Below are 13,390 nucleotides of genomic sequence, written 5' to 3'. Positions count from 1 at the left end.
TATGACTATTCTATATCCATAAGTTTGATACAAAAATTCAACTGGACGCCATCTATCTAAACACAAAAAGATTTTCTTTCCATCACCAACATCATGGTTTTAAGAATTGCCTAGCCCCTTCCCTAAAAAGTGTCAGTATTAAAAAGCACCTACCCTTCAACAACACCTTATGCTTCCCACAAGGAGCCAGTTTGAGTGACCACTGCCCTGTTCCAATATTCCACCATTTTAAGCCGTAACACCCCTTTCTTTTTTGGAATGCACACTTGATCCTAAGAAACTTTTAAATTTCCCCTACCATCATTAGACCCTTACCAAAAGAGAAGAAGAAGAAGAAAGAAAGGGTTGAATCTTTGTTCAATATTTTTGACGGCTTTCTTAAGGAGGATAAGCACACTAGACCAATACATCTGGATGCTATGGATTAGGAGATGCTTGCTTGCTTGCTTGAGAAGGACAATTTTATTCATCCTATACTAACTACACGTCTCTAATAATCCATTCGAAAGACCACATCAAATTAAAAACCCACAAACTGATTAAAACAAAACATATAATGGAATTAATATATATATATATATATATCAACCTACAATACCCAAATCCAGAGTCCAATTTTTTTGCAAAACCTTACCATGAATGTATTCAATACAGAGAATCAAAGAGCCAGAACGTAAATTTCCAAAAAATACTAAAAACATAACATTCTGATCTTCGAAAGTAATAAGGAAATGGAAGCTTACCACAACAGAGGTTAAACTGAAGAATTACTCTCCACTGGTCTAATTATATCCTATATGAGAAAAAGAAAGAAATAACTGCATTAAATTTCATGTCTAATCAACAGTAAAAGTGACAGAAACATTGTGAAAAGAAGATGTCATAAATAAAAACATAAAAGCGGTCAAACCTGCCCTGTGGCTAAGGGAAGGAAGTTGAAATCACGTTGGAGTGTTGTTAAGATACAAAAACTTGTATTTCCAGGCCAAAGTTTCTGTGGTCTTTGGTCATTTCTTTGAAGGAAACATGTGAGATGACATCACCTTTGGGATCCTTTGTGTTCTTTGTTAACATCAAAATCTGACGTTTCTACATTTGTGTGTTCTTTTTTTGGCTTTAATTAACTTGTGTTCCTTTGTTAATGTGAATATGTTACCCTTGCCTAAAAGATTCCCAACTCTGGTCTCGGCTTGACCTTCAAACCATTTGGCAGGTTTCTATGTTTTTTTCAGTCTTTTTGTTTTTTGTTTTTAAGTGCACCAAGTCTTTACAATTTTTCTTCTCAAAAAGAAAAGAAAAGAAAAATTCTTTACAATTTTCAATTTTCCAATTGCAAACATATATTATAAAATATGTTAGTTCATTTAAACCAGGATCGGAGTAAGGACTTTGATTTAGAGGTCCAAAACTTAAATCAAAATTTTTTATCATTAAAGAACAATCAATACACAAAATTTTAAAACAAAATTAAGACATGAAAAGTAAAACTAGCATCCACTATTAACAAAATAACAGAGGAACGCAACAATCCAAATATATGTACCAGTCATGCAATCCCCATCTAAAAAACCAAGCTCCAAAAGGTAGCGGATGACTCCAGGCGTTCCTCCAATCTATCAAAACAATCATTAATGGGTTCATCAAGATGAAACGGTGATAAACAAAGTAAAGGAAACAATATAAAAATTTCCATATCCCAAAACCACCACCAATCCAAACACAACACAACCACCGGGACCAAAAGCCATCACTACATGAATCAAAACCCACTATAATCTCCAAGAATAAAACCCATAGAAAAAACCCATACCAAAACCCATCCAAGAATCAAACCATAGAAAAGAAATGACAATAGATCAAACCCACTGAAATCTCTACCACCAATCTCCACCGCAAACCCACTGCCAGCAAGCCAAACGACCGATCTCAACCCTCAAAAACTCCATTTAAACCCAAAATCGAAAATCGAAACCCTAAACCTAAAATCGAAACCCTAAACCAAAAACAGGAACCCTAAAACACAAATCAAAACAAACAATTTTAAAAACTTACTGTTAGTCTTGAAAGGGTCAGAGTTTTTGTAAGAACTTCTCCTCAGTTCTCGATTTTGGAAGAGAATCGATCGATGAGAAGTGACTGGAGAGGAGGGAAGAGCGGAGGGAGCTAGGAAGGGGATTCGGAGAGGGTGGAAGTGAGGGAAGGAGGGGACGATCGAGAGGCAGCTTGAGATCGTTGATAGTGGTCTGAGAGTGTTTTGTGGAGTTAGGCTTTTTTTCAATTGCTTGGAGTTAGAGGGAGCTCTAACCATAACCTGAGCTGCGTTTGGTAAATGCAGCTCCAGACATATTTGCAAAAGAAAAAAAAAAAAAACCAAAAAACGCAGCCTCACCCTGAAAAAACGCGGCTCCAGGGAAGGCTATAGCCGGGTTTTTAAAAAACGCGGCTCCAGGCTAACCTGGAGCCGCGTTTTCCAAAAACGCGGCTCAAAGTCTAGCCTGGAGCCGCGTTTTTTAAAAATCCGGCTGAAACTCCATCCTGTAGCCGCGTTTTACAAAAACGCGGCTACAAAACGCGGCTAAAACCCGCGTTTTTTGTAGTGTCTCCACCATGTCGTTCATTTAAAGAAAAAAAATAGTTGGGACATGCATGTTGCCGTGTCCAACACATTTCCCATGTTCCATATGTGTTCGTACATGAGCACAATAGTCTAAATGCCGTGTCCGTGCTTTCCAGGGTCCATACACATCCAGTAGCAATAGAGAAAAAGGTGAATGAGAACCAAGTTGAAATCACATGTCTTTCCATACTCAAACCAGCTGCTCATATTTAACAATCACATCTTATGTCTCAATGTTTAACGGAATTTTTTTATAATTTAAAAAAGTCACAATAGACGACAACGTGATAAGACAACTCTGTCACTCCATTTCTACACAGTATAAAGGAAAAGATTTTTATAAAAATAACTAAAAGAATGAAATATTGGAATATAATTGACTTCAATTAGTGTAAGTGGAGCGCTACACTGCTAGCGTGCTAATGTAGATCGTTGCTCATAGATGCAATTTGAATATTACGTACCAAAATATGGACTTCTTGTTTTTCATTAGATTCCATAATCCATACTCAAGACTGCTAGCTCTTTTAAGTTTCAACTAAGGCTGCACAGATTTGCAAAGATGCCAACATAGTGTTCAACCAAATTTCATTAAGGAAGCCAAAAGTTCTTTCCCAACTAAAAGAATTCAAAGATTTGCAATGTGTAGCCAAAAATTTCTCTATATATTCCCAAACACAACGTTTTCCAAGGTTGTCTAAATTAGTGAAACTTCCAAGGCAGGCTATCAATTGTATCCAGATTTTGTACCTTAATACATGCCAAAACATACTTGTTCTGTCATGCAAGAGAGGGCACAAAAGAGCAATGGTATCAGAATGGAAATTGATCTTTTTTTCAAGGTTTGCAATGAAATGTGAGGGGGCTACATAACCAATAACAGATGAATCTACGTCCCGAAGGATAGCTTGCAGCTCCCTCTAAATCCATGGTCCTATTCTTCCTTTTGTACCAATATTTCCTGATATATTGTGAAATTTCAAGATGAAAAACAATCAGATCAAGTCAAACTCAGGCCTTAAGAAACACAATCAGACACAAACACAGACCATCAGCAACCAAGTAACCTCAATATGAGATCACTAATTAGACTTCAGGAAAATGTTTAAAGGAGATTCAAAGTGTTGGCCTATTCCATGTTAATTTCAGTCGAAATTTTATCAGGGAAGGGCAACCGTGAAGCAATCATCTTCTGTCATCCCCAATATATATATATATATATATAACAGAGGGATCTACACAAGTTCCTTCATTTTGGGTTCAAGAACTGGAGGGTCAATATCAATTCCCATGTTAGCTGTCATCCCTGATATAACTCTCATTGCTAATTCTATACTTGTGCAATTTAAATCTGCCGGCTTTTCAGAGTAGCAATTGTGCGCAATTGCTCAATGGTGATCTTGCCTACTTTCTTCATCTTTGTTCTTTAGAATCTCTATCTCCACCTACATATCAATCAAGATAATTAAACTATCACTGTTCAATTACAGAAGCTCTAATTATGACTGGAAATCCTAATAAAATCACCATGATCCATACCAAAAGTCATGGTACAGCTCCGTTAACTGAAGCTGTCTGCTCTTCTTCATCACCCGCTATCTTTGGATGCTTTATCTTTGTCACCTCCAAGGTGAACTCTGGTGCAAGCTCTGCTTCACTGATTTTGTTGGTCTATGATTGTAAGAATATACAACTAGTATAAAAACTGAACTTAAGCTTACTATTGTCACAGGAAAGGTAGTATTTATTGCATTTGAATTAATATGAGAAGATGAATTGAATTACAAACAAATTCTATCACTAAGAATCAGATTTTATTGCTTCTGTCTCTTCCAAATCTTTACAATTTGATACCTTACCTCTTACCTCTAAAAAAATCATAAGGAGCCACATCTTACAACAAGAAGAACCAGTAGCTTTTGTCTACAATTTCATTACATTAAAATTAAAAAGAAAGAGACATGTATAGATGTATCAATTTGGATTTGAAAGCAATTACATTTCTTAGAAAGCTCCGTCCCTTATCTTATTATGCCCTTCTGTATCTAGCTTCAAAGCCATCTCAACTACTTTACCCTTTCTCCTCATTGCATGCAGCAACTAATACACACATTCGCCATGTCAATTCTCCTAGTTGAATACTGCAAAATGTAGCCTTATTCCATTGCTTCAAGATTTTATTTGGTATCCTTGATATTGTTGCACAATCTATTCTCTATAGCCTGGCAAACCCCAAACATCTTTACCTCCAGTGGATGTTTACCAAAGCCTTGTCTAATCTGTCTTTTGGACGAGCAACCCATAATTTTATTTTTTATTTTAATTAGTAAATGGGGGAGGAGGAATTTCAACCCAATTAAGCTACAAATCTCTTGGCATTTGACTAGGTAAATTTTACTCCTAAGAGAGAAATCAATGTCTACTAGTCCTAAAAGTTCACTAAAAATGTTTTAATCTCCAGGTTTTCTGGTATATCAACGTAGATTTAAGTAAATATAATTGCATTAAACTCAGGTACAGCTAATTAGGTTTTTCAATTGCATTCGGCCCCTTGTTGCATTACCAATAAAACACAAATTGTGTACAATTAAATTCCATTTCTCTAGCAGTATTGTTTTCATCAGATATGTCAGTATGTACATATCAGATCCATTTTAAGAGCGTGTTTGGACTTCGAATCAGCCTAATTCCTAAAACGGTAAGACTTCAAAGACTTCAATACTATTGAATTTATTTTCCAAAATATATATATATATATATATATATATATATATTGAATTGAAGCTAAAACAAACATATCCTGATTAGTTTTAAAAACCCATAAAAGAAAAATACGAGATCAGCAACAAAAAAAAAAAACAAAACAAAACAAAACAAAAACAAAAACAAAAACAAAATCTATTTTTAAGAAAATGGAAAAGTTGGGTAGAGGGGGGAGGGGAGGGAGGCTCAGATTCGCCTTTTCTCAGACAAAAGAGAAAAAAAGGCACACCACCATGGCTGCAACAAAGAGACAAACTCTGTGGGCAAAGGGCATAAAAGTCATTTTTCTACATTATCATATCATTACTCTTTCATTTACTTAATATATATATATTTTGGAAAATAAATTCAATAGTATTGAAGTCTTTGAAGTCTTACCGTTTTAGGAATTAGGCTGATTCGAAGTCCAAACACGCTCTTAAAATGGATCTGATATGTACATACTGACATATCTGATGAAAACAATACTGCTAGAGAAATGGAATTTAATTGTACACAATTTGTGTTTTATTGGTAATGCAACAAGGGGCCGAATGCAATTGAAAAACCTAATTAGCTGTACCTGAGTTTAATGCAATTATATTTACTTAAATCTACGTTGATATACCAGAAAACCTGGAGATTAAAACATTTTTAGTGAACTTTTAGGACTAGTAGACATTGATTTCTCTCTTAGGAGTAAAATTTACCTAGTCAAATGCCAAGAGATTTGTAGCTTAATTGGGTTGAAATTCCTCCTCCCCCATTTACTAATTAAAATAAAAAATAAAATTATGGGTTGCTCGTCCAAAAGACAGATTAGACAAGGCTTTGGTAAACATCCACTGGAGGTAAAGATGTTTGGGGTTTGCCAGGCTATAGAGAATAGATTGTGCAACAATATCAAGGATACCAAATAAAATCTTGAAGCAATGGAATAAGGCTACATTTTGCAGTATTCAACTAGGAGAATTGACATGGCGAATGTGTGTATTAGTTGCTGCATGCAATGAGGAGAAAGGGTAAAGTAGTTGAGATGGCTTTGAAGCTAGATACAGAAGGGCATAATAAGATAAGGGACGGAGCTTTCTAAGAAATGTAATTGCTTTCAAATCCAAATTGATACATCTATACATGTCTCTTTCTTTTTAATTTTAATGTAATGAAATTGTAGACAAAAGCTACTGGTTCTTCTTGTTGTAAGATGTGGCTCCTTATGATTTTTTTAGAGGTAAGAGGTAAGGTATCAAATTGTAAAGATTTGGAAGAGACAGAAGCAATAAAATCTGATTCTTAGTGATAGAATTTGTTTGTAATTCAATTCATCTTCTCATATTAATTCAAATGCAATAAATACTACCTTTCCTGTGACAATAGTAAGCTTAAGTTCAGTTTTTATACTAGTTGTATATTCTTACAATCATAGACCAACAAAATCAGTGAAGCAGAGCTTGCACCAGAGTTCACCTTGGAGGTGACAAAGATAAAGCATCCAAAGATAGCGGGTGATGAAGAAGAGCAGACAGCTTCAGTTAACGGAGCTGTACCATGACTTTTGGTATGGATCATGGTGATTTTATTAGGATTTCCAGTCATAATTAGAGCTTCTGTAATTGAACAGTGATAGTTTAATTATCTTGATTGATATGTAGGTGGAGATAGAGATTCTAAAGAACAAAGATGAAGAAAGTAGGCAAGATCACCATTGAGCAATTGCGCACAATTGCTACTCTGAAAAGCCGGCAGATTTAAATTGCACAAGTATAGAATTAGCAATGAGAGTTATATCAGGGATGACAGCTAACATGGGAATTGATATTGACCCTCCAGTTCTTGAACCCAAAATGAAGGAACTTGTGTAGATCCCTCTGTTATATATATATATATATATATTGGGGATGACAGAAGATGATTGCTTCACGGTTGCCCTTCCCTGATAAAATTTCGACTGAAATTAACATGGAATAGGCCAACACTTTGAATCTCCTTTAAACATTTTCCTGAAGTCTAATTAGTGATCTCATATTGAGGTTACTTGGTTGCTGATGGTCTGTGTTTGTGTCTGATTGTGTTTCTTAAGGCCTGAGTTTGACTTGATCTGATTGTTTTTCATCTTGAAATTTCACAATATATCAGGAAATATTGGTACAAAAGGAAGAATAGGACCATGGATTTAGAGGGAGCTGCAAGCTATCCTTCGGGACGTAGATTCATCTGTTATTGGTTATGTAGCCCCCTCACATTTCATTGCAAACCTTGAAAAAAAGATCAATTTCCATTCTGATACCATTGCTCTTTTGTGCCCTCTCTTGCATGACAGAACAAGTATGTTTTGGCATGTATTAAGGTACAAAATCTGGATACAATTGATAGCCTGCCTTGGAAGTTTCACTAATTTAGACAACCTTGGAAAACGTTGTGTTTGGGAATATATAGAGAAATTTTTGGCTACACATTGCAAATCTTTGAATTCTTTTAGTTGGGAAAGAACTTTTGGCTTCCTTAATGAAATTTGGTTGAACACTATGTTGGCATCTTTGCAAATCTGTGCAGCCTTAGTTGAAACTTAAAAGAGCTAGCAGTCTTGAGTATGGATTATGGAATCTAATGAAAAACAAGAAGTCCATATTTTGGTACGTAATATTCAAATTGCATCTATGAGCAACGATCTACATTAGCACGCTAGCAGTGTAGCGCTCCACTTACACTAATTGAAGTCAATTATATTCCAATATTTCATTCTTTTAGTTATTTTTATAAAAATCTTTTCCTTTATACTGTGTAGAAATGGAGTGACAGAGTTGTCTTATCACGTTGTCGTCTATTGTGACTTTTTTAAATTATAAAAAAATTCCGTTAAACATTGAGACATAAGATGTGATTGTTAAATATGAGCAGCTGGTTTGAGTATGGAAAGACATGTGATTTCAACTTGGTTCTCATTCACCTTTTTCTCTATTGCTACTGGATGTGTATGGACCCTGGAAAGCACGGACACGGCATTTAGACTATTGTGCTCATGTACGAACACATATGGAACATGGGAAATGTGTTGGACACGGCAACATGCATGTCCCAACTATTTTTTTTCTTTAAATGAACGACATGGTGGAGACACTACAAAAAACGCGGGTTTTAGCCGCGTTTTGTAGCCGCGTTTTTGTAAAACGCGGCTACAGGATGGAGTTTCAGCCGGATTTTTAAAAAACGCGGCTCCAGGCTAGACTTTGAGCCGCGTTTTTGGAAAACGCGGCTCCAGGTTAGCCTGGAGCCGCGTTTTTTAAAAACCCGGCTATAGCCTTCCCTGGAGCCGCGTTTTTTCAGGGTGAGGCTGCGTTTTTTGGTTTTTTTTTTTTTTCTTTTGCAAATATGTCTGGAGCTGCATTTACCAAACGCAGCTCAGGTTATGGTTAGAGCTCCCTCTAACTCCAAGCAATTGAAAAAAAGCCTAACTCCACAAAACACTCTCAGACCACTATCAACGATCTCAAGCTGCCTCTCGATCGTCCCCTCCTTCCTCACTTCCACCCTCTCCGAATCCCCTTCCTAGCTCCCTCCGCTCTTCCCTCCTCTCCAGTCACTTCTCATCGATCGATTCTCTTCCAAAATCGAGAACTGAGGAGAAGTTCTTACAAAAACTCTGACCCTTTCAAGACTAACAGTAAGTTTTTAAAATTGTTTGTTTTGATTTGTGTTTTAGGGATCCTGTTTTTGGTTTAGGGTTTCGATTTTAGGTTTAGGGTTTCGATTTTCGATTTTGGGTTTAAATGGAGTTTTTGAGGGTTGAGATCGGTCGTTTGGCTTGCTGGCAGTGGGTTTGCGGTGGAGATTGGTGGTAGAGATTTCAGTGGGTTTGATCTATTGTCATTTCTTTTCTATGGTTTGATTCTTGGATGGGTTTTGGTATGGGTTTTTTCTATGGGTTTTATTCTTGGAGATTATAGTGGGTTTTGATTCATGTAGTGATGGCTTTTGGTCCCGGTGGTTGTGTTGTGTTTGGATTGGTGGTGGTTTTGGGATATGGAAATTTTTATATTGTTTCCTTTACTTTGTTTATCACCGTTTCATCTTGATGAACCCATTAATGATTGTTTTGATAGATTGGAGGAACGCCTGGAGTCATCCGCTACCTTTTGGAGCTTGGTTTTTTAGATGGGGATTGCATGACTGGTACATATATTTGGATTGTTGCGTTCCTCTGTTATTTTGTTAATAGTGGATGCTAGTTTTACTTTTCATGTCTTAATTTTGTTTTAAAATTTTGTGTATTGATTGTTCTTTAATGATAAAAAATTTTGATTTAAGTTTTGGACCTCTAAATCAAAGTCCTTACTCCGATCCTGGTTTAAATGAACTAACATATTTTATAATATATGTTTGCAATTGGAAAATTGAAAATTGTAAAGAATTTTTATTTTCTTTTCTTTTTGAGAAGAAAAATTGTAAAGACTTGGTGCACTTAAAAACAAAAAACAAAAGACTGAAAAAAACATAGAAACCTGCCAAATGGTTTGAAGGTCAAGCCGAGACCAGAGTTGGGAATCTTTTAGGCAAGGGTAACATATTCACATTAACAAAGGAACACAAGTTAATTAAAGCCAAAAAAAGAACACACAAATGTAGAAACGTCAGATTTTGATGTTAACAAAGAACACAAAGGATCCCAAAGGTGATGTCATCTCACATGTTTCCTTCAAAGAAATGACCAAAGACCACAGAAACTTTGGCCTGGAAATACAAGTTTTTGTATCTTAACAACACTCCAACGTGATTTCAACTTCCTTCCCTTAGCCACAGGGCAGGTTTGACCGCTTTTATGTTTTTATTTATGACATCTTCTTTTCACAATGTTTCTGTCACTTTTACTGTTGATTAGACATGAAATTTAATGCAGTTATTTCTTTCTTTTTCTCATATAGGATATAATTAGACCAGTGGAGAGTAATTCTTCAGTTTAACCTCTGTTGTGGTAAGCTTCCATTTCCTTATTACTTTCGAAGATCAGAATGTTATGTTTTTAGTTTTTTTTGGAAATTTACGTTCTGGCTCTTTGATTCTCTGTATTGAATACATTCATGGTAAGGTTTTGCAAAAAAATTGGACTCTGGATTTGGGTATTGTAGGTTTATATATATATATATATATATATATTAATTCCATTATATGTTTTGTTTTAATCAGTTTGTGGGTTTTTAATTTGATGTGGTCTTTCGAATGGATTATTAGAGACGTGTAGTTAGTATAGGATGAATAAAATTGTCCTTCTCAAGCAAGCAAGCAAGCATCTCCTAATCCATAGCATCCAGATGTATTGGTCTAGTGTGCTTATCCTCCTTAAGAAAGCCGTCAAAAATATTGAACAAAGATTCAACCCTTTCTTTCTTCTTCTTCTCTTTTGGTAAGGGTCTAATGATGGTAGGGGAAATTTAAAAGTTTCTTAGGATCAAGTGTGCATTCCAAAAAAGAAAGGGGTGTTACGGCTTAAAATGGTGGAATATTGGAACAGGGCAGTGGTCACTCAAACTGGCTCCTTGTGGGAAGCATAAGGTGTTGTTGAAGGGTAGGTGCTTTTTAATACTGACACTTTTTAGGGAAGGGGCTAGGCAATTCTTAAAACCATGATGTTGGTGATGGAAAGAAAATCTTTTGTGTTTAGATAGATGGCGTCCAGTTGAATTTTTGTATCAAACTTATGGATATAGAATAGTCATAGCAACAAGTTCTCTTGAAGCAAAAGTTGGACAGTCACTATGTTGAAGAATAAGATGTGGTGTTACAAGCCAGCAAACTGAGTTTGGTGTAGATAAAATAATAAATAAGGATAGTGTGGTCTAGTCAGAATCTTCTTCAGGTATATTCCACCGAGGAAAGAATTTGAAGCTATAAAGAAGGGGGTGCCTTTGTGGAAACTGACCTGGTTTCCATTGTAAAAAAAAGGGCGGGTCATATAATACTAATTAAAGATTAAAGACCTTGATTAATACCTATATATATAGTTAAAAACAACAAATAGAAATAGGCCGGTTAAGTGTTAACTCAAAATAGGCAAAAAGATGGGTATAGCAAGATTGAGAATATGAATGTGGATGATCGAGGAGGGCAAAATGGTGAATGTGTGTTAGGGTTGGTAGGAAGTAGAGCGGTACTATAATTAATTAATTGTATATAGGTGCAGAAGAGATGGTGAAAGTGCAAAGGAAAGATTTATTACATGGCACTGCAAAATAAAAAAGGGAAGCTATAGCTCATACTCTTTCTTGGATGGAACAATAAAAAAGTAAAATCCTCTTTCGACCCCGTCGGCTGTGCAGCTGCCTCTGTAACTAGTTTATGCTAGTGTGTGAATTGTGTGTGTGTGTGGTGTGTGTGTTTAGAGAGAGAGAGAGGAGAGAGGGAGAGACTGTTAGGGCGACTCATGCACCCTTAGGGTCACCATTTTCTCTCTCTTTTTTATTAATTCTCTTTCTCCCACTTTATATATATATATATATATATATACATCATGTAGACATGATGATGATGATGATGATGGTCTTTAAAAATAAAGACAAAAGAAAGCAAGCAGTGTTGCGATCGTGTGGATGGGACATTCATAAATAAAGCCTCACTTGCAATTTCTGTTGGATTTTTGTTCTGTTTGAATAACACTTCCAAAACTTTTTTTTATATATATTTGTGATGGAATTGGAAAGAAGTTGGTATGGAAGAAAAGAAAGCCAAGTACCGTTTGGTACTGCTTAGCGTACGGGGTAGGTGGTCACCAACGAAGGAAAGAAAAAAAAAGAAAAAATAGTGACTATTGGGGAGCAGTTAACAATGCACCCAAATTCCATGTAGACAACACAACACAACACCACACAAACACCTATTAACATTAACATTATGCATATAATAATACGTTTTTGCCAATACAAACAGCTTTGGCCTTTCCATTCCCAAACATGAAACACAGACACACTTCTTCTCACTCTCTCTCTCTCTCTCAGAGTCTCTGTAATGCTTTTGCCTTTGTCATTGTATGGCAGCCAATTGTCTCTCGCTGAGGGGTCGCTCTAAGCCTAGGCAAGCGTGTCGTCAGTTGGATCCGAACTTGCAACTCCAACTCTCGCGATCCACCTCTTACTACTCTCAGGTCAGTTTTTCCACTGACTTATTTGCTTTGATTTGTTTTTTGGTATATATGTTATATCTGTGTATCAGTGTCTGGAAAGTTAGAAAATTCTTATTTCTCAATTGTTTCTGATCATAAGAGGTTACGAAACAGTTAATCTTCTTATATTATGCTGCCATTTCCTATTTACTTTCTTGCTACAATTGTTTTGTAGTTAAAAATAATAATACTAATAATAATTATTAGGAAAAGCAAAAAAAATAAAATAAAAAGCCCATTTCGAATTTTTGTGCCTGAGAGATATCTGGGTAGTCAATAATGTTGGGAATTTTTGATCTCAGGTGTTGTTTTATATTTCAATAAATTAAGGAATTATTTCACTTATTATTATCGGTTTTGGGATTATATTTGTTTGTTTCCTAATATGCTGGATGGTGGGTGAGGTTTTTTTTTTTTTTTTTTTTTTTTGTTCAGCTTGATAGTTTTCCCTATATATAATACTTTTCACCTTCCTCTTCTGCCATCTGCCATCTGATCTTTGATAAGGAACTTTGATTTTTGTGTGTGGAAATCAGCTTAGGAGGACTCCACTTTACAATGTTTTTTGATTTGTCTGAAATTTTGTTCCGTCTTTTTTGTTCTCATAGTCATTGCATGGCTACTATTTTACATTTTTAAGAAAACATTTTTAAAATGGTTTTGACAGGACTGGTCATTTTTTGGCCTTCAACTAGCTTGGGAAGGTCAAAATTAGGCACTTCGACATTATTGCAGAGTTGAGGGGGGTTTGGGGTTTTTATTTTTATTAATGTGTTTTTTAATTTGGAAATAATAATTTTATTTATTGAATTTTCTTAAATTAGCTAAATGATGCCAGTCTGAGTGTGTCTTAACTTATCAGCATGACTATTTTTATCATT

General features: G+C 35.6%; 3 long non-coding RNA genes across 3 annotated transcripts in view; 2 read left to right on the top strand and 1 right to left on the bottom strand.

Annotated features, from left to right (window-relative positions):
- Window positions 1–743: 743 nt before the first annotated feature.
- On the bottom strand, window positions 744–2,266 carry LOC136071324 (uncharacterized). The gene is made up of 3 exons (XR_010632612.1): window positions 2,053–2,266; window positions 1,544–1,613; window positions 744–793 (listed from the first exon to the last, which is right to left on the bottom strand). It is a non-coding gene; the product is annotated as an uncharacterized LOC136071324 (long non-coding RNA).
- Window positions 2,267–8,858: 6,592 nt separating this feature from the next.
- On the top strand, window positions 8,859–10,408 carry LOC136071326 (uncharacterized). Its single transcript, XR_010632614.1, has 3 exons — window positions 8,859–9,020; window positions 9,460–9,529; window positions 10,279–10,408. It is a non-coding gene; the product is annotated as an uncharacterized LOC136071326 (long non-coding RNA).
- A 1,968-nt stretch (window positions 10,409–12,376) lies between these two features.
- Window positions 12,377–13,390, top strand: part of LOC136071327 (uncharacterized) — a 2,692-nt gene continuing 1,678 nt past the window's right edge. The window contains exon 1 of the long non-coding RNA XR_010632615.1: window positions 12,377–12,491. This is a non-coding gene — a long non-coding RNA (uncharacterized LOC136071327). The remainder of the gene's footprint in view (window positions 12,492–13,390) is intronic.

The sequence above is a fragment of the Quercus suber genome, unplaced genomic scaffold, assembly GCF_002906115.3.
Source record: "Quercus suber isolate HL8 unplaced genomic scaffold, Cork oak 2.0 scaffold_302, whole genome shotgun sequence".
Lineage (NCBI taxonomy): Eukaryota > Viridiplantae > Streptophyta > Magnoliopsida > Fagales > Fagaceae > Quercus > Quercus suber.
This window is presented reverse-complemented; position numbering and strand designations above follow the sequence as displayed.